Source organism: Salminus brasiliensis, chromosome 2, assembly GCF_030463535.1.
Source record: "Salminus brasiliensis chromosome 2, fSalBra1.hap2, whole genome shotgun sequence".
In the NCBI taxonomy this organism is placed as follows: domain Eukaryota; kingdom Metazoa; phylum Chordata; class Actinopteri; order Characiformes; family Bryconidae; genus Salminus; species Salminus brasiliensis.
In genome coordinates, this window is record NC_132879.1 from 38,858,609 (window position 1) to 38,879,993 (window position 21,385).

At 40.2% G+C, this 21,385-nt stretch overlaps 8 non-coding genes across 8 annotated transcripts; all 8 read right to left on the reverse strand.

Annotated features, from left to right (window-relative positions):
• Window positions 1–1,176: 1,176 nt before the first annotated feature.
• Window positions 1,177–1,317, reverse strand: LOC140550376 (U4 spliceosomal RNA). Its single transcript, XR_011979081.1, has one exon. It is a non-coding gene; the product is annotated as a U4 spliceosomal RNA (small nuclear RNA).
• A 2,437-nt stretch (window positions 1,318–3,754) lies between these two features.
• Window positions 3,755–3,895, reverse strand: LOC140550434 (U4 spliceosomal RNA). The gene has a single exon (XR_011979136.1). It is a non-coding gene; the product is annotated as a U4 spliceosomal RNA (small nuclear RNA).
• A 2,439-nt stretch (window positions 3,896–6,334) lies between these two features.
• Window positions 6,335–6,475, reverse strand: LOC140550404 (U4 spliceosomal RNA). Its single transcript, XR_011979107.1, has one exon. It is a non-coding gene; the product is annotated as a U4 spliceosomal RNA (small nuclear RNA).
• Window positions 6,476–8,913: 2,438 nt separating this feature from the next.
• LOC140550437 (U4 spliceosomal RNA) lies at window positions 8,914–9,054 on the reverse strand. Its single transcript, XR_011979139.1, has one exon. It is a non-coding gene; the product is annotated as a U4 spliceosomal RNA (small nuclear RNA).
• A 2,435-nt stretch (window positions 9,055–11,489) lies between these two features.
• On the reverse strand, window positions 11,490–11,630 carry LOC140550459 (U4 spliceosomal RNA). Its single transcript, XR_011979158.1, has one exon. It is a non-coding gene; the product is annotated as a U4 spliceosomal RNA (small nuclear RNA).
• Window positions 11,631–14,070: 2,440 nt separating this feature from the next.
• LOC140550445 (U4 spliceosomal RNA) lies at window positions 14,071–14,211 on the reverse strand. Its single transcript, XR_011979146.1, has one exon. It is a non-coding gene; the product is annotated as a U4 spliceosomal RNA (small nuclear RNA).
• A 2,434-nt stretch (window positions 14,212–16,645) lies between these two features.
• LOC140550460 (U4 spliceosomal RNA) lies at window positions 16,646–16,786 on the reverse strand. The gene has a single exon (XR_011979159.1). It is a non-coding gene; the product is annotated as a U4 spliceosomal RNA (small nuclear RNA).
• Window positions 16,787–19,226: 2,440 nt separating this feature from the next.
• LOC140550446 (U4 spliceosomal RNA) lies at window positions 19,227–19,367 on the reverse strand. The gene has a single exon (XR_011979147.1). It is a non-coding gene; the product is annotated as a U4 spliceosomal RNA (small nuclear RNA).
• Window positions 19,368–21,385: the final 2,018 nt, after the last annotated feature.

Here is a 21,385-nt window from a genome sequence, read left to right on the forward strand (position 1 = left end):
GTTTTATATACGCTGTTTTAGGCTAGGATACTTTCTATTGTGAACACTGACTGTAACAGGTTTTCGCAGAAGCTTGTTCCGATAATCAAAAGAGCTGTCGCTGTACTTTCTATAGTGAACACTGAGTTTAACAGCTTTCCACATCCAATCAAAACAAATGTCGCTGTAATGGCTTAGCGGGTTCTACACGTGGACACCCCACTGTAGATAATTCGTGGTTTCCTAGTCCTTCTTATAAACCTCGGTGTTTATGTGACTCATTTGTTGTATTTGCCTGACTTGACCCTGGGTATAGACGGGTTTCTCTGTGACGTCATCACAGAGGCGGTCGCGCACCCCCGGGACAGAAAGCGACAGAGAGCAGCAGCCTGCACGCTATTGAGCAAAAATAACAAAGGGTTGTCTTGCAGTAAACTACAAAAAACGCAGAGAAGATGGATGGTTTAATATTCAGAGGGAAACCGTAAAGAGAATTTAAATCGAAAAAAAAGAACAAATGAAAGTAAACAAACTGATCCAACTGAAACTGAATTTTATTATTGGGTCAAAAAGAAAACATTAGGAAATCTGCGATGATTCCAGCAGTTGACTGATCCAGTAACCCTGTGACTCGTGCCCTGTCAAGGGGGTTCTCCTGCCATACGTGCAATAATTTTGGATAGGCTCCGGTCCCACCGTGACTCCGAGCGGGAAGAAACAGAAAGTAAGATGAATGAGTAAGTTTGGTGCTAATGCTAAGCAGCTTGGCACTTAACAGAATTCGTTACAAAGCATAATGTGACATTTTGCTGCTTAACCCTTACTTCATTACTAGTCAGCTTTGATCTTGTACATTTGACCTAGAAACGAACCAGTAATAACAAACGCGAGGTCATGTTTAAAAACAATATAATCCTAGTGATGCACTTCGATATTACTGGAAGTCGATGTATATGAGTCTTAAAATGCAATGCTATTGTAAAAGTCTTATTTCATTAAGTTTTAGCTGTACAGGATCAAGCTATGAACTGGTCAACAACAGATTCCCCCCTTGTGGTTGCGTGCTTATTAGACTCAAAGACCTCGCTTCTATTTTAAGTCCGAAAGTATATAAAACACTGCATTGCATGTACCACATCCCTAATGACGCCAACCAAAAAACACTCTAACAAACCTATTTTTAACCAGACTCGTCAGTCCCCGTAGAGACTGTCAAAAATTGCCAGTACCGACTATATTGCAAGTCGTTACGGCGGGGTATTGGGTAAAGTTTTCAACTAGCAATAATCGCGCCTCGGATAAACCTCATAGGCTACGATACTGCCACTGCGCAAAGCTGATTTCACGTTCCGTAGAGTTGAAGACTTTAGGGTCTGCGCTACTGACCTCACTGACGGTGTGTTCCCAAATCATGCTTAAAACCCTCTCAAACCACTAAACAAGGGGACTACACAACAGGTGAAGCTTTTTAACCAAAGTAATGTGCAAATCAACACTGCGAGCATTCATTTAGAAAAGTCCGCGTAAAGTTAACGAAAAGGCAGCGATGCATGTTGGGTAGCGAGAGGAGAGTGTTGGTAAATTAGAAGTAGAGGTAGGTATGAGTTTGGACAGTTAATTAGCATAGAAACATTGAGTAGGTTCCACAAAATAGCCCTTTTCCTATCCTCTGAACAACAAGCCAGAAGATCAGCTTGGATTATTTCGTTCAAGATATTTATTGCTGCATTGCAAGAAAAAAAATGAATGGCAAGTAACATAAAACACCTCATATGCAATCATGAATTTCAGAAATGCAACGAAAATTGATGCTTATGTAAGATTAATGATGTTTGTGTTATGCATTTGTTTTAACAAGAGGGATTCTCCTAAGTCAGGCAGGGGAAGTGTTCAGAAAGTCTCTGCAGGGACCGCTTTGAATTTGGTGTATCCAAATCCCAGGCTGCTTTATGATGCCACCCCTGATTAAATCATTAAACTGTATCCGGTAGCTAAAACTGGTAAACAGAGGACCTCTAATTTAAAAAGGAGTGGAAAATGCTTCCTTTTTTCTGGTACCAACCTAGCCACTGTGTTTTGGACCAGCTGCAGGCGAGACAGGGTTGACTGCCCAGGAGCAACCACAGAATATGGTTTTGTGTAAAAAATATACCCATATGCATTTGTCGGTGAGTTCATATCTGTGATTGTTATTTACTATTCAATTCTAAGTTGTGTGGAGAGTTCACCTGGGCTTGGAAGTAAAATAGTTTTAGTAAATGAAATAATGAAACAGTTCATTTAATTAGATGTATTATCTATATCACTGTGCTATGTTAACCAGCGATGAAAAAAAATAACAAAATAAATACCTTAACAGGCGTGGTATTTGTGCTCCATTAATTGACATTACCAGTTCATATAGGTGCCGAAAATTAGGAGATGTCGTGTTGACAGCAGTTACGGATCTGGGATTAGGATTTTATAAGTCCTATTTATGTGTATTTTGGGTGACAATATCTGATCCCAAATCCCAGATCCGCTTCATAGGTTTCTTTTTGCTTATGTTTTATCCTTTTGAAATGTGACGCAGTGAAACTTTCTGAGGGTTAAGCACGGGAGTTTTATATACGCTGTTTTAGGCTAGGATACTTTCTATTGTGAACACTGACTGTAACAGGTTTTCGCAGAAGCTTGTTCCGATAATCAAAAGAGCTGTCGCTGTACTTTCTATAGTGAACACTGAGTTTAACAGCTTTCCACATCCAATCAAAACAAATGTCGCTGTAATGGCTTAGCGGGTTCTACACGTGGACACCCCACTGTAGATAATTCGTGGTTTCCTAGTCCTTCTTATAAACCTCGGTGTTTATGTGACTCATTTGTTGTATTTGCCTGACTTGACCCTGGGTATAGACGGGTTTCTCTGTGACGTCATCACAGAGGCGGTCGCGCACCCCCGGGACAGAAAGCGACAGAGAGCAGCAGCCTGCACGCTATTGAGCAAAAATAACAAAGGGTTGTCTTGCAGTAAACTACAAAAAACGCAGAGAAGATGGATGGTTTAATATTCAGAGGGAAACCGTAAAGAGAATTTAAATCGAAAAAAAAGAACAAATGAAAGCAAACAAACTGATCCAACTGAAACTGAATTTTATTATTGGGTCAAAAAGAAAACATTAGGAAATCTGCGATGATTCCAGCAGTTGACTGATCCAGTAACCCTGTGACTCGTGCCCTGTCAAGGGGGTTCTCCTGCCATACGTGCAATAATTTTGGATAGGCTCCGGTCCCACCGTGACTCCGAGCGGGAAGAAACAGAAAGTAAGATGAATGAGTAAGTTTGGTGCTAATGCTAAGCAGCTTGGCATTTAACAGAATTCGTTACAAGCATAATGTGACATTTTGCTGCTTAACCCTTACTTCATTACTAGTCAGCTTTGATCTTGTACATTTGACCTAGAAACGAACCAGTAATAACAAACGCGAGGTCATGTTTAAAAACAATATAATCCTAGTGATGTACTTCGATATTACTGGAAGTCGATGTATATGAGTCTTAGAAAGCAATGCTATTGTAAAAGTCTTATTTCATTAAGTTTTAGCTGTACAGGACCAAGCTATGAACTGGTCAACAACAGATTCCCCCCTTGTAGTTGCGTGCTTATTAGACTCAAAGACCTCGCTTCTATTTTCAGTCCGAAAGTATATAAAACACCGCATTGCATGTACCACATCCCTAATGACGCCAACCAAAAAACACTCTAACAAACCTATTTTTAACCAGACTCATCAGTCCCCGTAGAGACTGTCAAAAATTGCCAGTACCGACTATATTGCAAGTCGTCACGGCGGGGTATTGGGTAAAGTTTTCAACTAGCAATAATCGCGCCTCGGATAAACCTCATAGGCTACGATACTGCCACTGCGCACAGCTGACTTCACGTTCCGTGGAGTTGAAGACTTTAGGGTCTGCGCTACTGACCTCACTGACGGTGTGTTCCCAAATCATGCTTAAAACCCTCTCAAACCACTAAACAAGGGGACTACACAACAGGTGAAGCTTTTTAACCAAAGTAATGTGCAAATCAACACTGCGAGCATTCATTTAGAAAAGTCCGCGTAAAGTTAACGAAAAGGCAGCGATGCATGTTGGGTAGCGAGAGGAGAGTGTTGGTAAATTAGAAGTAGAGGTAGGTATGAGTTTGGACAGTTAATTAGCATAGAAACATTGAGTAGGTTCCACAAAATAGCCCTTTTCCTATCCTCTGAACAACAAGCCAGAAGATCAGCTTGGATTATTTCGTTCAAGATATTTATTGCTGCATTGCAAGAAAAAAAATGAATGGCAAGTAACATAAAACACCTCATATGCAATCATGAATTTCAGAAATGCAACGAAAATTGATGCTTATGTAAGATTAATGATGTTTGTGTTATGCATTTGTTTTAACAAAAGGGATTCTCCTAAGTCAGGCAGGGGAAGTGTTCAGAAAGTCTCTGCAGGGACCGCTTTGAATTTGGTGTATCCAAATCCCAGGCTGCTTTATGATGCCACCCCTGATTAAATCATTAAACTGTATCCGGTAGCTAAAACTGGTAAACAGAGGACCTCTAATTTAAAAAGGAGTGGAAAATGCTTCCTTTTTTCTGGTACCAACCTAGCCACTGTGTTTTGGACCAGCTGCAGGCGAGACAGGGTTGACTGCCCAGGAGCAACCACAGAATATGGTTTTGTGTAAAAAATATACCCATATGCATTTGTCGGTGAGTTCATATCTGTGATTGTTATTTACTATTCAATTCTAAGTTGTGTGGAGAGTTCACCTGGGCTTGGAAGTAAAATAGTTTTAGTAAATGAAATAATGAAACAGTTCATTTAATTAGACGTATTATCTATATCACTGTGCTATGTTAACCAGCGATGAAAAAAAATAACAAATCAATACCTTAACAGGCGTGGTCTTTGTGCTCCATTAATTGACATTACCAGTTCATATAGGTGCCGAAAATTAGGAGATGTCGTGTTGACAGCAGTTACGGATCTGGGATTAGGATTTTATAAGTCCTATTTATGTGTATTTTGGGTGACAATATCTGATCCCAAATCCCAGATCCGCTTCATAGGTTTCTTTTTGCTTATGTTTTATCCTTTTGAAATGTGATGCAGTGAAACTTTCTGAGGGTTAAGCACGGGAGTTTTATATACGCTGTTTTAGGCTAGGATACTTTCTATTGTGAACACTGACTGTAACAGGTTTTCGCAGAAGCTTGTTCCGATAATCAAAAGAGCTGTCGCTGTACTTTCTATAGTGAACACTGAGTTTAACAGCTTTCCACATCCAATCAAAACAAATGTCGCTGTAATGGCTTGGCGGGTTCTACACGTGGACACCCCACTGTAGATAATTCGTGGTTTCCTAGTCCTTCTTATAAACCTCGGTGTTTATGTGACTCATTTGTTGTATTTGCCTGACTTGACCCTGGGTATAGACGGGTTTCTCTGTGACGTCATCACAGAGGCGGTCGCGCACCCCCGGGACAGAAAGCGACAGAGAGCAGCAGCCTGCACGCTATTGAGCAAAAATAACAAAGGGTTGTCTTGCAGTAAACTACAAAAAACGCAGAGAAGATGGATGGTTTAATATTCAGAGGGAAACCGTAAAGAGAATTTAAATCGAAAAAAAAGAACAAATGAAAGCAAACAAACTGATCCAACTGAAACTGAATTTTATTATTGGGTCAAAAAGAAAACATTAGGAAATCTGCGATGATTCCAGCAGTTGACTGATCCAGTAACCCTGTGACTCGTGCCCTGTCAAGGGGGTTCTCCTGCCATACGTGCAATAATTTTGGATAGGCTCCGGTCCCACCGTGACTCCGAGCGGGAAGAAACAGAAAGTAAGATGAATGAGTAAGTTTGGTGCTAATGCTAAGCAGCTTGGCACTTAACAGAATTCGTTACAAAGCATAATGTGACATTTTGCTGCTTAACCCTTACTTCATTACTAGTCAGCTTTGATCTTGTAGCATTTGACCTAGAAACGAACCAGTAATAACAAACGCGAGGTCATGTTTAAAAACAATATAATCCTAGTGATGCACTTCGATATTACTGGAAGTCGATGTATATGAGTCTTAGAAAGCAATGCTATTGTAAAAGTCTTATTTCATTAAGTTTTAGCTGTACAGGATCAAGCTATGAACTAATCAACAACAGATTCCCCCCTTTGTGGTTGCGTGCTTATTAGACTCAAAGACCTCGCTTCTATTTTAAGTCCGAAAGTATATAAAACACTGCATTGCATGTACCACATCCCTAATGACGCCAACCAAAAAACACTCTAACAAACCTATTTTTAACCAGACTCGTCAGTCCCCGTAGAGACTGTCAAAAATTGCCAGTACCGACTATATTGCAAGTCGTTATGGCGGGGTATTGGGTAAAGTTTTCAACTAGCAATAATCGCGCCTCGGATAAACCTCATAGGCTACGATACTGCCCCTGCGCAAAGCTGACTTCACGTTCCGTGGAGTTGAAGACTTTAGGGTCTGCGCTACTGACCTCACTGACGGTGTGTTCCCAAATCATGCTTAAAACCCTCTCAAACCACTAAACAAGGGGACTACACAACAGGTGAAGCTTTTTAACCAAAGTAATGTGCAAATCAACACTGCGAGCATTCATTTAGAAAAGTCCGCGTAAAGTTAACGAAAAGGCAGCGATGCATGTTGGGTAGCGAGAGGAGAGTGTTGGTAAATTAGAAGTAGAGGTAGGTATGAGTTTGGACAGTTAATTAGCATAGAAACATTGAGTAGGTTCCACAAAATAGCCCTTTTCCTATCCTCTGAACAACAAGCCAGAAGATCAGCTTGGATTATTTCGTTCAAGATATTTATTGCTGCATTACAAGAAAAAAAAATGAATGGCAAGTAACATAAAACACCTCATATGCAATCATGAATTTCAGAAATGCAACGAAAATTGATGCTTATGTAAGATTAATGATGTTTGTGTTATGCATTTGTTTTAACAAAAGGGATTCTCCTAAGTCAGGCAGGGGAAGTGTTCAGAAAGTCTCTGCAGGGACCGCTTTGAATTTGGTGTATCCAAATCCCAGGCTGCTTTATGATGCCACCCCTGATTAAATCATTAAACTGTATCCGGTAGCTAAAACTGGTAAACAGAGGACCTCTAATTTAAAAAGGAGTGGAAAATGCTTCCTTTTTTCTGGTACCAACCTAGCCACTGTGTTTTGGACCAGCTGCAGGCGAGACAGGGTTGACTGCCCAGGAGCAACCACAGAATATGGTTTTGTGTAAAAAATATACCCATATGCATTTGTCGGTGAGTTCATATCTGTGATTGTTATTTACTATTCAATTCTAAGTTGTGTGGAGAGTTCACCTGGGCTTGGAAGTAAAATAGTTTTAGTAAATGAAATAATGAAACAGTTCATTTAATTAGACGTATTATCTATATCACTGTGCTATGTTAACCAGCGATTAAAAAAAATAACAAATCAATACCTTAACAGGCGTGGTCTTTGTGCTCCATTAATTGACATTACCAGTTCATATAGGTGCCGAAAATTAGGAGATGTCGTGTTGACAGCAGTTACGGATCTGGGATTAGGATTTTATAAGTCCTATTTATGTGTATTTTGGGTGACAATATCTGATCCCAAATCCCAGATCCGCTTCATAGGTTTCTTTTTGCTTATGTTTTATCCTTTTGAAATGTGACGCAGTGAAACTTTCTGAGGGTTAAGCACGGGAGTTTTATATACGCTGTTTTAGGCTAGGATACTTTCTATTGTGAACACTGACTGTAACAGGTTTTCGCAGAAGCTTGTTCCGATAATCAAAAGAGCTGTCGCTGTACTTTCTATAGTGAACACTGAGTTTAACAGCTTTCCACATCCAATCAAAACAAATGTCGCTGTAATGGCTTAGCGGGTTCTACACGTGGACACCCCACTGTAGATAATTCGTGGTTTCCTAGTCCTTCTTATAAACCTCGGTGTTTATGTGACTCATTTGTTGTATTTGCCTGACTTGACCCTGGGTATAGACGGGTTTCTCTGTGACGTCATCACAGAGGCGGTCGCGCACCCCCGGGACAGAAAGCGACAGAGAGCAGCAGCCTGCACGCTATTGAGCAAAAATAACAAAGGGTTGTCTTGCAGTAAACTACAAAAAACGCAGAGAAGATGGATGGTTTAATATTCAGAGGGAAACCGTAAAGAGAATTTAAATCGAAAAAAAAGAACAAATGAAAGCAAACAAACTGATCCAACTGAAACTGAATTTTATTATTGGGTCAAAAAGAAAACATTAGGAAATCTGCGATGATTCCAGCAGTTGACTGATCCAGTAACCCTGTGACTCGTGCCCTGTCAAGGGGGTTCTCCTGCCATACGTGCAATAATTTTGGATAGGCTCCGGTCCCACCGTGACTCCGAGCGGGAAGAAACAGAAAGTAAGATGAATGAGTAAGTTTGGTGCTAATGCTAAGCAGCTTGGCACTTAACAGAATTCGTTACAAAGCATAATGTGACATTTTGCTGCTTAACCCTTACTTCATTACTAGTCAGCTTTGATCTTGTACATTTGACCTAGAAACGAACCAGTAATAACAAACGCGAGGTCATGTTTAAAAACAATATAATCCTAGTGATGCACTTCGATATTACTGGAAGTCGATGTATATGAGTCTTAGAAAGCAATGCTATTGTAAAAGTCTTATTTCATTAAGTTTTAGCTGTACAGGATCAAGCTATGAACTGGTCAACAACAGATTCCCCCCTTGTGGTTGCGTGCTTATTAGACTCAAAGACCTCGCTTCTATTTTAAGTCCGAAAGTATATAAAACACTGCATTGCATGTACCACATCCCTAATGACGCCAACCAAAAAACACTCTAACAAACCTATTTTTAACCAGACTCGTCAGTCCCCGTAGAGACTGTCAAAAATTGTCAGTACCGACTATATTGCAAGTCGTTACGGCGGGGTATTGGGTAAAGTTTTCAACTAGCAATAATCGCGCCTCGGATAAACCTCATAGGCTACGATACTGCCACTGCGCAAAGCTGACTTCACGTTCCGTGGAGTTGAAGACTTTAGGGTCTGCGCTACTGACCTCACTGACGGTGTGTTCCCAAATCATGCTTAAAACCCTCTCAAACCACTAAACAAGGGGACTACACAACAGGTGAAGCTTTTTAACCAAAGTAATGTGCAAATCAACACTGCGAGCATTCATTTAGAAAAGTCCGCGTAAAGTTAACGAAAAGGCAGCGATGCATGTTGGGTAGCGAGAGGAGAGTGTTGGTAAATTAGAAGTAGAGGTAGGTATGAGTTTGGACAGTTAATTAGCATAGAAACATTGAGTAGGTTCCACAAAATAGCCCTTTTCCTATCCTCTGAACAACAAGCCAGAAGATCAGCTTGGATTATTTCGTTCAAGATATTGATTGCTGCATTACAAGAAAAAAAAATGAATGGCAAGTAACATAAAACACCTCATATGCAATCATGAATTTCAGAAATGCAACGAAAATTGATGCTTATGTAAGATTAATGATGTTTGTGTTATGCATTTGTTTTAACAAAAGGGAATCTCCTAAGTCAGGCAGGGGAAGTGTTCAGAAAGTCTCTGCAGGGACCGCTTTGAATTTGGTGTATCCAAATCCCAGGCTGCTTTATGATGCCACCCCTGATTAAATCATTAAACTGTATCCGGTAGTTAAAACTGGTAAACAGAGGACCTCTAATTTAAAAAGGAGTGGAAAATGCTTCCTTTTTTCTGGTACCAACCTAGCCACTGTGTTTTGGACCAGCTGCAGGCGAGACAGGGTTGACTGCCCAGGAGCAACCACAGAATATGGTTTTGTGTAAAAAATATACCCATATGCATTTGTCGGTGAGTTCATATCTGTGATTGTTATTTACTATTCAATTCTAAGTTGTGTGGAGAGTTCACCTGGGCTTGGAAGTAAAATAGTTTTAGTAAATGAAATAATGAAACAGTTCATTTAATTAGACGTATTATCTATATCACTGTGCTACGTTAACCAGCGATTAAAAAAAATAACAAATCAATACCTTAACAGGCGTGGTCTTTGTGCTCCATTAATTGACATTACCAGTTCATATAGGTGCCGGAAATTAGGAGATGTCGTGTTGACAGCAGTTACGGATCTGGGATTAGGATTTTATAAGTCCTATTTATGTGTATTTTGGGTGACAATATCTGATCCCAAATCCCAGATCCGCTTCATAGGTTTCTTTTTGCTTATGTTTTATCCTTTTGAAATGTGACGCAGTGAAACTTTCTGAGGGTTAAGCACGGGAGTTTTATATACGCTGTTTTAGGCTAGGATACTTTTTATTGTGAACACTGACTGTAACAGGTTTTCGCAGAAGCTTGTTCCGATAATCAAAAGAGCTGTCGCTGTACTTTCTATAGTGAACACTGAGTTTAACAGCTTTCCACATCCAATCAAAACAAATGTCGCTGTAATGGCTTGGCGGGTTCTACACGTGGACACCCCACTGTAGATAATTCGTGGTTTCCTAGTCCTTCTTATAAACCTCGGTGTTTATGTGACTCATTTGTTGTATTTGCCTGACTTGACCCTGGGTATAGACGGGTTTCTCTGTGACGTCATCACAGAGGCGGTCGCGCACCCCCGGGACAGAAAGCGACAGAGAGCAGCAGCCTGCACGCTATTGAGCAAAAATAACAAAGGGTTGTCTTGCAGTAAACTACAAAAAACGCAGAGAAGATGGATGGTTTAATATTCAGAGGGAAACCGTAAAGAGAATTTAAATCGAAAAAAAAAGAACAAATGAAAGCAAACAAACTGATCCAACTGAAACTGAATTTTATTATTGGGTCAAAAAGAAAACATTAGGAAATCTGCGATGATTCCAGCAGTTGACTGATCCAGTAACCCTGTGACTCGTGCCCTGTCAAGGGGGTTCTCCTGCCATACGTGCAATAATTTTGGATAGGCTCCGGTCCCACCGTGACTCCGAGCGGGAAGAAACAGAAAGTAAGATGAATGAGTAAGTTTGGTGCTAATGCTAAGCAGCTTGGCACTTAACAGAATTCGTTACAAAGCGTAATGTGACATTTTGCTGCTTAACCCTTACTTCATTACTAGTCAGCTTTGATCTTGTACATTTGACCTAGAAACGAACCAGTAATAACAAACGCGAGGTCATGTTTAAAAACAATATAATCCTAGTGATGCACTTCGATATTACTGGAAGTCGATGTATATGAGTCTTAAAAAGCAATGCTATTGTAAAAGTCTTATTTCATTAAGTTTTAGCTGTACAGGATCAAGCTATGAACTGGTCAACAACAGATTCCCCCCTTGTGGTTGCGTGCTTATTAGACTCAAAGACCTCGCTTCTATTTTAAGTCCGAAAGTATATAAAACACTGCATTGCATGTACCACATCCCTAATGACGCCAACCAAAAAACACTCTAACAAACCTATTTTTAACCAGACTCATCAGTCACCGTACTGTCAAAAATTGCCAGTACCGACTATATTGCAAGTCGTTACGGCGGGGTATTGGGTAGAGTTTTCAACTAGCAATAATCGCGCCTCGGATAAACCTCATAGGCTATGATACTGCCACTGCGCAAAGCTGACTTCACGTTCTGTGGAGTTGAAGACTTTAGGGTCTGCGCTACTGACCTCACTGACGGTGTGTTCCCAAATCATGCTTAAAACCCTCTCAAACCACTAAACAAGGGGACTACACAACAGGTGAAGCTTTTTAACCAAAGTAATGTGCAAATCAACACTGCGAGCATTCATTTAGAAAGGTCCGCGTAAAGTTAACGAAAAGGCAGCGATGCATGTTGGGTAGCGAGAGGAGAGTGTTGGTAAATTAGAAGTAGAGGTAGGTATGAGTTTGGACAGTTAATTAGCATTGAAACATTGAGTAGGTTCCACAAAATAGCCCTTTTCCTATCCTCTGAACAACAAGCCAGAAGATCAGCTTGGATTATTTCGTTCAAGATATTTATTGCTGCATTGCAAGAAAAAAAATGAATGGCAAGTAACATAAAACACCTCATATGCAATCATGAATTTCAGAAATGCAACGAAAATTGATGCTTATGTAAGATTAATGATGTTTGTGTTATGCATTTGTTTTAACAAAAGGGATTCTCCTAAGTCAGGCAGGGGAAGTGTTCAGAAAGTCTCTGCAGGGACCGCTTTGAATTTGGTGTATCCAAATCCCAGGCTGCTTTATGATGCCACCCCTGATTAAATCATTAAACTGTATCCGGTAGCTAAAACTGGTAAACAGAGGACCTCTAATTTAAAAAGGAGTGGAAAATGCTTCCTTTTTTCTGGTACCAACCTAGCCACTGTGTTTTGGACCAGCTGCAGGCGAGACAGGGTTGACTGCCCAGGAGCAACCACAGAATATGGTTTTGTGTAAAAAATATACCCATATGCATTTGTCGGTGAGTTCATATCTGTGATTGTTATTTACTATTCAATTCTAAGTTGTGTGGAGAGTTCACCTGGGCTTGGAAGTAAAATAGTTTTAGTAAATGAAATAATGAAACAGTTCATTTAATTAGACGTATTATCTATATCACTGTGCTATGTTAACCAGCGATGAAAAAAAATAACAAATCAATACCTTAACAGGCGTGGTCTTTGTGCTCCATTAATTGACATTACCAGTTCATATAGGTGCCGAAAATTAGGAGATGTCGTGTTGACAGCAGTTACGGATCTGGGATTAGGATTTTATAAGTCCTATTTATGTGTATTTTGGGTGACAATATCTGATCCCAAATCCCAGATCCGCTTCATAGGTTTCTTTTTGCTTATGTTTTATCCTTTTGAAATGTGATGCAGTGAAACTTTCTGAGGGTTAAGCACGGGAGTTTTATATACGCTGTTTTAGGCTAGGATACTTTTTATTGTGAACACTGACTGTAACAGGTTTTCGCAGAAGCTTGTTCCGATAATCAAAAGAGCTGTCGCTGTACTTTCTATAGTGAACACTGAGTTTAACAGCTTTCCACATCCAATCAAAACAAATGTCGCTGTAATGGCTTGGCGGGTTCTACACGTGGACACCCCACTGTAGATAATTCGTGGTTTCCTAGTCCTTCTTATAAACCTCGGTGTTTATGTGACTCATTTGTTGTATTTGCCTGACTTGACCCTGGGTATAGACGGGTTTCTCTGTGACGTCATCACAGAGGCGGTCGCGCACCCCCGGGACAGAAAGCGACAGAGAGCAGCAGCCTGCACGCTATTGAGCAAAAATAACAAAGGGTTGTCTTGCAGTAAACTACAAAAAACGCAGAGAAGATGGATGGTTTAATATTCAGAGGGAAACCGTAAAGAGAATTTAAATCGAAAAAAAAAGAACAAATGAAAGCAAACAAACTGATCCAACTGAAACTGAATTTTATTATTGGGTCAAAAAGAAAACATTAGGAAATCTGCGATGATTCCAGCAGTTGACTGATCCAGTAACCCTGTGACTCGTGCCCTGTCAAGGGGGTTCTCCTGCCATACGTGCAATAATTTTGGATAGGCTCCGGTCCCACCGTGACTCCGAGCGGGAAGAAACAGAAAGTAAGATGAATGAGTAAGTTTGGTGCTAATGCTAAGCAGCTTGGCACTTAACAGAATTCGTTACAAAGCATAATGTGACATTTTGCTGCTTAACCCTTACTTCATTACTAGTCAGCTTTGATCTTGTAGCATTTGACCTAGAAACGAACCAGTAATAACAAACGCGAGGTCATGTTTAAAAACAATATAATCCTAGTGATGCACTTCGATATTACTGGAAGTCGATGTATATGAGTCTTAGAAAGCAATGCTATTGTAAAAGTCTTATTTCATTAAGTTTTAGCTGTACAGGATCAAGCTATGAACTAATCAACAACAGATTCCCCCCTTTGTGGTTGCGTGCTTATTAGACTCAAAGACCTCGCTTCTATTTTAAGTCCGAAAGTATATAAAACACTGCATTGCATGTACCACATCCCTAATGACGCCAACCAAAAAACACTCTAACAAACCTATTTTTAACCAGACTCGTCAGTCCCCGTAGAGACTGTCAAAAATTGCCAGTACCGACTATATTGCAAGTCGTTATGGCGGGGTATTGGGTAAAGTTTTCAACTAGCAATAATCGCGCCTCGGATAAACCTCATAGGCTATGATACTGCCACTGCGCAAAGCTGACTTCACGTTCCGTGGAGTTGAAGACTTTAGGGTCTGCGCTACTGACCTCACTGACGGTGTGTTCCCAAATCATGCTTAAAACCCTCTCAAACCACTAAACAAGGGGACTACACAACAGGTGAAGCTTTTTAACCAAAGTAATGTGCAAATCAACACTGCGAGCATTCATTTAGAAAAGTCCGCGTAAAGTTAACGAAAAGGCAGCGATGCATGTTGGGTAGCGAGAGGAGAGTGTTGGTAAATTAGAAGTAGAGGTAGGTATGAGTTTGGACAGTTAATTAGCATAGAAACATTGAGTAGGTTCCACAAAATAGCCCTTTTCCTATCCTCTGAACAACAAGCCAGAAGATCAGCTTGGATTATTTCGTTCAAGATATTTATTGCTGCATTGCAAGAAAAAAAATGAATGGCAAGTAACATAAAACACCTCATATGCAATCATGAATTTCAGAAATGCAACGAAAATTGATGCTTATGTAAGATTAATGATGTTTGTGTTATGCATTTGTTTTAACAAAAGGGATTCTCCTAAGTCAGGCAGGGGAAGTGTTCAGAAAGTCTCTGCAGGGACCGCTTTGAATTTGGTGTATCCAAATCCCAGGCTGCTTTATGATGCCACCCCTGATTAAATCATTAAACTGTATCCGGTAGCTAAAACTGGTAAACAGAGGACCTCTAATTTAAAAAGGAGTGGAAAATGCTTCCTTTTTTCTGGTACCAACCTAGCCACTGTGTTTTGGACCAGCTGCAGGCGAGACAGGGTTGACTGCCCAGGAGCAACCACAGAATATGGTTTTGTGTAAAAAATATACCCATATGCATTTGTCGGTGAGTTCATATCTGTGATTGTTATTTACTATTCAATTCTAAGTTGTGTGGAGAGTTCACCTGGGCTTGGAAGTAAAATAGTTTTAGTAAATGAAATAATGAAACAGTTCATTTAATTAGACGTATTATCTATATCACTGTGCTATGTTAACCAGCGATGAAAAAAAATAACAAATCAATACCTTAACAGGCGTGGTCTTTGTGCTCCATTAATTGACATTACCAGTTCATATAGGTGCCGAAAATTAGGAGATGTCGTGTTGACAGCAGTTACGGATCTGGGATTAGGATTTTATAAGTCCTATTTATGTGTATTTTGGGTGACAATATCTGATCCCAAATCCCAGATCCGCTTCATAGGTTTCTTTTTGCTTATGTTTTATCCTTTTGAAATGTGACGCAGTGAAACTTTCTGAGGGTTAAGCACGGGAGTTTTATATACGCTGTTTTAGGCTAGGATACTTTTTATTGTGAACACTGACTGTAACAGGTTTTCGCAGAAGCTTGTTCCGATAATCAAAAGAGCTGTCGCTGTACTTTCTATAGTGAACACTGAGTTTAACAGCTTTCCACATCCAATCAAAACAAATGTCGCTGTAATGGCTTGGCGGGTTCTACACGTGGACACCCCACTGTAGATAATTCGTGGTTTCCTAGTCCTTCTTATAAACCTCGGTGTTTATGTGACTCATTTGTTGTATTTGCCTGACTTGACCCTGGGTATAGACGGGTTTCTCTGTGACGTCATCACAGAGGCGGTCGCGCACCCCCGGGACAGAAAGCGACAGAGAGCAGCAGCCTGCACGCTATTGAGCAAAAATAACAAAGGGTTGTCTTGCAGTAAACTACAAAAAACGCAGAGAAGATGGATGGTTTAATATTCAGAGGGAAACCGTAAAGAGAATTTAAATCGAAAAAAAAAGAACAAATGAAAGCAAACAAACTGATCCAACTGAAACTGAATTTTATTATTGGGTCAAAAAGAAAACATTAGGAAATCTGCGATGATTCCAGCAGTTGACTGATCCAGTAACCCTGTGACTCGTGCCCTGTCAAGGGGGTTCTCCTGCCATACGTGCAATAATTTTGGATAGGCTCCGGTCCCACCGTGACTCCGAGCGGGAAGAAACAGAAAGTAAGATGAATGAGTAAGTTTGGTGCTAATGCTAAGCAGCTTGGCACTTAACAGAATTCGTTACAAAGCATAATGTGACATTTTGCTGCTTAACCCTTACTTCATTACTAGTCAGCTTTGATCTTGTACATTTGACCTAGAAACGAACCAGTAATAACAAACGCGAGGTCATGTTTAAAAACAATATAATCCTAGTGATGCACTTCGATATTACTGGAAGTCGATGTATATGAGTCTTAAAAAGCAATGCTATTGTAAAAGTCTTATTTCATTAAGTTTTAGCTGTACAGGATCAAGCTATGAACTGGTCAACAACAGATTCCCCCCTTGTGGTTGCGTGCTTATTAGACTCAAAGACCTCGCTTCTATTTTAAGTCCGAAAGTATATAAAACACTGCATTGCATGTACCACATCCCTAATGACGCCAACCAAAAAACACTCTAACAAACCTATTTTTAACCAGACTCATCAGTCACCGTACTGTCAAAAATTGCCAGTACCGACTATATTGCAAGTTGTTACGGCGGGGTATTGGGTAGAGTTTTCAACTAGCAATAATCGCGCCTCGGATAAACCTCATAGGCTATGATACTGCCACTGCGCAAAGCTGACTTCACGTTCTGTGGAGTTGAAGACTTTAGGGTCTGCGCTACTGACCTCACTGACGGTGTGTTCCCAAATCATGCTTAAAACCCTCTCAAACCACTAAACAAGGGGACTACACAACAGGTGAAGCTTTTTAACCAAAGTAATGTGCAAATCAACACTGCGAGCATTCATTTAGAAAGGTCCGCGTAAAGTTAACGAAAAGGCAGCGATGCATGTTGGGTAGCGAGAGGAGAGTGTTGGTAAATTAGAAGTAGAGGTAGGTATGAGTTTGGACAGTTAATTAGCATAGAAACATTGAGTAGGTTCCACAAAATAGCCCTTTTCCTATCCTCTGAACAACAAGCCAGAAGATCAGCTTGGATTATTTCGTTCAAGATATTTATTGCTGCATTGCAAGAAAAAAAATGAATGGCAAGTAACATAAAACACCTCATATGCAATCATGAATTTCAGAAATGCAACGAAAATTGATGCTTATGTAAGATTAATGATGTTTGTGTTATGCATTTGTTTTAACAAAAGGGATTCTCCTAAGTCAGGCAGGGGAAGTGTTCAGAAAGTCTCTGCAGGGACCGCTTTGAATTTGGTGTATCCAAATCCCAGGCTGCTTTATGATGCCACCCCTGATTAAATCATTAAACTGTATCCGGTAGCTAAAACTGGTAAACAGAGGACCTCTAATTTAAAAAGGAGTGGAAAATGCTTCCTTTTTTCTGGTACCAACCTAGCCACTGTGTTTTGGACCAGCTGCAGGCGAGACAGGGTTGACTGCCCAGGAGCAACCACAGAATATGGTTTTGTGTAAAAAATATACCCATATGCATTTGTCGGTGAGTTCATATCTGTGATTGTTATTTACTATTCAATTCTAAGTTGTGTGGAGAGTTCACCTGGGCTTGGAAGTAAAATAGTTTTAGTAAATGAAATAATGAAACAGTTCATTTAATTAGACGTATTATCTATATCACTGTGCTATGTTAACCAGCGATGAAAAAAAATAACAAATCAATACCTTAACAGGCGTGGTCTTTGTGCTCCATTAATTGACATTACCAGTTCATATAGGTGCCGAAAATTAGGAGATGTCGTGTTGACAGCAGTTACGGATCTGGGATTAGGATTTTATAAGTCCTATTTATGTGTATTTTGGGTGACAATATCTGATCCCAAATCCCAGATCCGCTTCATAGGTTTCTTTTTGCTTATGTTTTATCCTTTTGAAATGTGATGCAGTGAAACTTTCTGAGGGTTAAGCACGGGAGTTTTATATACGCTGTTTTAGGCTAGGATACTTTTTATTGTGAACACTGACTGTAACAGGTTTTCGCAGAAGCTTGTTCCGATAATCAAAAGAGCTGTCGCTGTACTTTCTATAGTGAACACTGAGTTTAACAGCTTTCCACATCCAATCAAAACAAATGTCGCTGTAATGGCTTGGCGGGTTCTACACGTGGACACCCCACTGTAGATAATTCGTGGTTTCCTAGTCCTTCTTATAAACCTCGGTGTTTATGTGACTCATTTGTTGTATTTGCCTGACTTGACCCTGGGTATAGACGGGTTTCTCTGTGACGTCATCACAGAGGCGGTCGCGCACCCCCGGGACAGAAAGCGACAGAGAGCAGCAGCCTGCACGCTATTGAGCAAAAATAACAAAGGGTTGTCTTGCAGTAAACTACAAAAAACGCAGAGAAGATGGATGGTTTAATATTCAGAGGGAAACCGTAAAGAGAATTTAAATCGAAAAAAAAAGAACAAATGAAAGCAAACAAACTGATCCAACTGAAACTGAATTTTATTATTGGGTCAAAAAGAAAACATTAGGAAATCTGCGATGATTCCAGCAGTTGACTGATCCAGTAACCCTGTGACTCGTGCCCTGTCAAGGGGGTTCTCCTGCCATACGTGCAATAATTTTGGATAGGCTCCGGTCCCACCGTGACTCCGAGCGGGAAGAAACAGAAAGTAAGATGAATGAGTAAGTTTGGTGCTAATGCTAAGCAGCTTGGCACTTAACAGAATTCGTTACAAAGCATAATGTGACATTTTGCTGCTTAACCCTTACTTCATTACTAGTCAGCTTTGATCTTGTAGCATTTGACCTAGAAACGAACCAGTAATAACAAACGCGAGGTCATGTTTAAAAACAATATAATCCTAGTGATGCACTTCGATATTACTGGAAGTCGATGTATATGAGTCTTAGAAAGCAATGCTATTGTAAAAGTCTTATTTCATTAAGTTTTAGCTGTACAGGATCAAGCTATGAACTAATCAACAACAGATTCCCCCCTTTGTGGTTGCGTGCTTATTAGACTCAAAGACCTCGCTTCTATTTTAAGTCCGAAAGTATATAAAACACTGCATTGCATGTACCACATCCCTAATGACGCCAACCAAAAAACACTCTAACAAACCTATTTTTAACCAGACTCGTCAGTCCCCGTAGAGACTGTCAAAAATTGCCAGTACCGACTATATTGCAAGTCGTTATGGCGGGGTATTGGGTAAAGTTTTCAACTAGCAATAATCGCGCCTCGGATAAACCTCATAGGCTATGATACTGCCACTGCGCAAAGCTGACTTCACGTTCCGTGGAGTTGAAGACTTTAGGGTCTGCGCTACTGACCTCACTGACGGTGTGTTCCCAAATCATGCTTAAAACCCTCTCAAACCACTAAACAAGGGGACTACACAACAGGTGAAGCTTTTTAACCAAAGTAATGTGCAAATCAACACTGCGAGCATTCATTTAGAAAAGTCCGCGTAAAGTTAACGAAAAGGCAGCGATGCATGTTGGGTAGCGAGAGGAGAGTGTTGGTAAATTAGAAGTAGAGGTAGGTATGAGTTTGGACAGTTAATTAGCATAGAAACATTGAGTAGGTTCCACAAAATAGCCCTTTTCCTATCCTCTGAACAACAAGCCAGAAGATCAGCTTGGATTATTTCGTTCAAGATATTTATTGCTGCATTGCAAGAAAAAAAATGAATGGCAAGTAACATAAAACACCTCATATGCAATCATGAATTTCAGAAATGCAACGAAAATTGATGCTTATGTAAGATTAATGATGTTTGTGTTATGCATTTGTTTTAACAAAAGGGATTCTCCTAAGTCAGGCAGGGGAAGTGTTCAGAAAGTCTCTGCAGGGACCGCTTTGAATTTGGTGTATCCAAATCCCAGGCTGCTTTATGATGCCACCCCTGATTAAATCATTAAACTGTATCCGGTAGCTAAAACTGGTAAACAGAGGACCTCTAATTTAAAAAGGAGTGGAAAATGCTTCCTTTTTTCTGGTACCAACCTAGCCACTGTGTTTTGGACCAGCTGCAGGCGAGACAGGGTTGACTGCCCAGGAGCAACCACAGAATATGGTTTTGTGTAAAAAATATACCCATATGCATTTGTCGGTGAGTTCATATCTGTGATTGTTATTTACTATTCAATTCTAAGTTGTGTGGAGAGTTCACCTGGGCTTGGAAGTAAAATAGTTTTAGTAAATGAAATAATGAAACAGTTCATTTAATTAGACGTATTATCTATATCACTGTGCTATGTTAACCAGCGATGAAAAAAAATAACAAATCAATACCTTAACAGGCGTGGTCTTTGTGCTCCATTAATTGACATTACCAGTTCATATAGGTGCCGAAAATTAGGAGATGTCGTGTTGACAGCAGTTACGGATCTGGGATTAGGATTTTATAAGTCCTATTTATGTGTATTTTGGGTGACAATATCTGATCCCAAATCCCAGATCCGCTTCATAGGTTTCTTTTTGCTTATGTTTTATCCTTTTGAAATGTGACGCAGTGAAACTTTCTGAGGGTTAAGCACGGGAGTTTTATATACGCTGTTTTAGGCTAGGATACTTTCTATTGTGAACACTGACTGTAACAGGTTTTCGCAGAAGCTTGTTCCGATAATCAAAAGAGCTGTCGCTGTACTTTCTATAGTGAACACTGAGTTTAACAGCTTTCCACATCCAATCAAAACAAATGTCGCTGTAATGGCTTAGCGGGTTCTACACGTGGACACCCCACTGTAGATAATTCGTGGTTTCCTAGTCCTTCTTATAAACCTCGGTGTTTATGTGACTCATTTGTTGTATTTGCCTGACTTGACCCTGGGTATAGACGGGTTTCTCTGTGACGTCATCACAGAGGCGGTCGCGCACCCCCGGGACAGAAAGCGACAGAGAGCAGCAGCCTGCACGCTATTGAGCAAAAATAACAAAGGGTTGTCTTGCAGTAAACTACAAAAAACGCAGAGAAGATGGATGGTTTAATATTCAGAGGGAAACCGTAAAGAGAATTTAAATCGAAAAAAAAGAACAAATGAAAGCAAACAAACTGATCCAACTGAAACTGAATTTTATTATTGGGTCAAAAAGAAAACATTAGGAAATCTGCGATGATTCCAGCAGTTGACTGATCCAGTAACCCTGTGACTCGTGCCCTGTCAAGGGGGTTCTCCTGCCATACGTGCAATAATTTTGGATAGGCTCCGGTCCCACCGTGACTCCGAGCGGGAAGAAACAGAAAGTAAGATGAATGAGTAAGTTTGGTGCTAATGCTAAGCAGCTTGGCACTTAACAG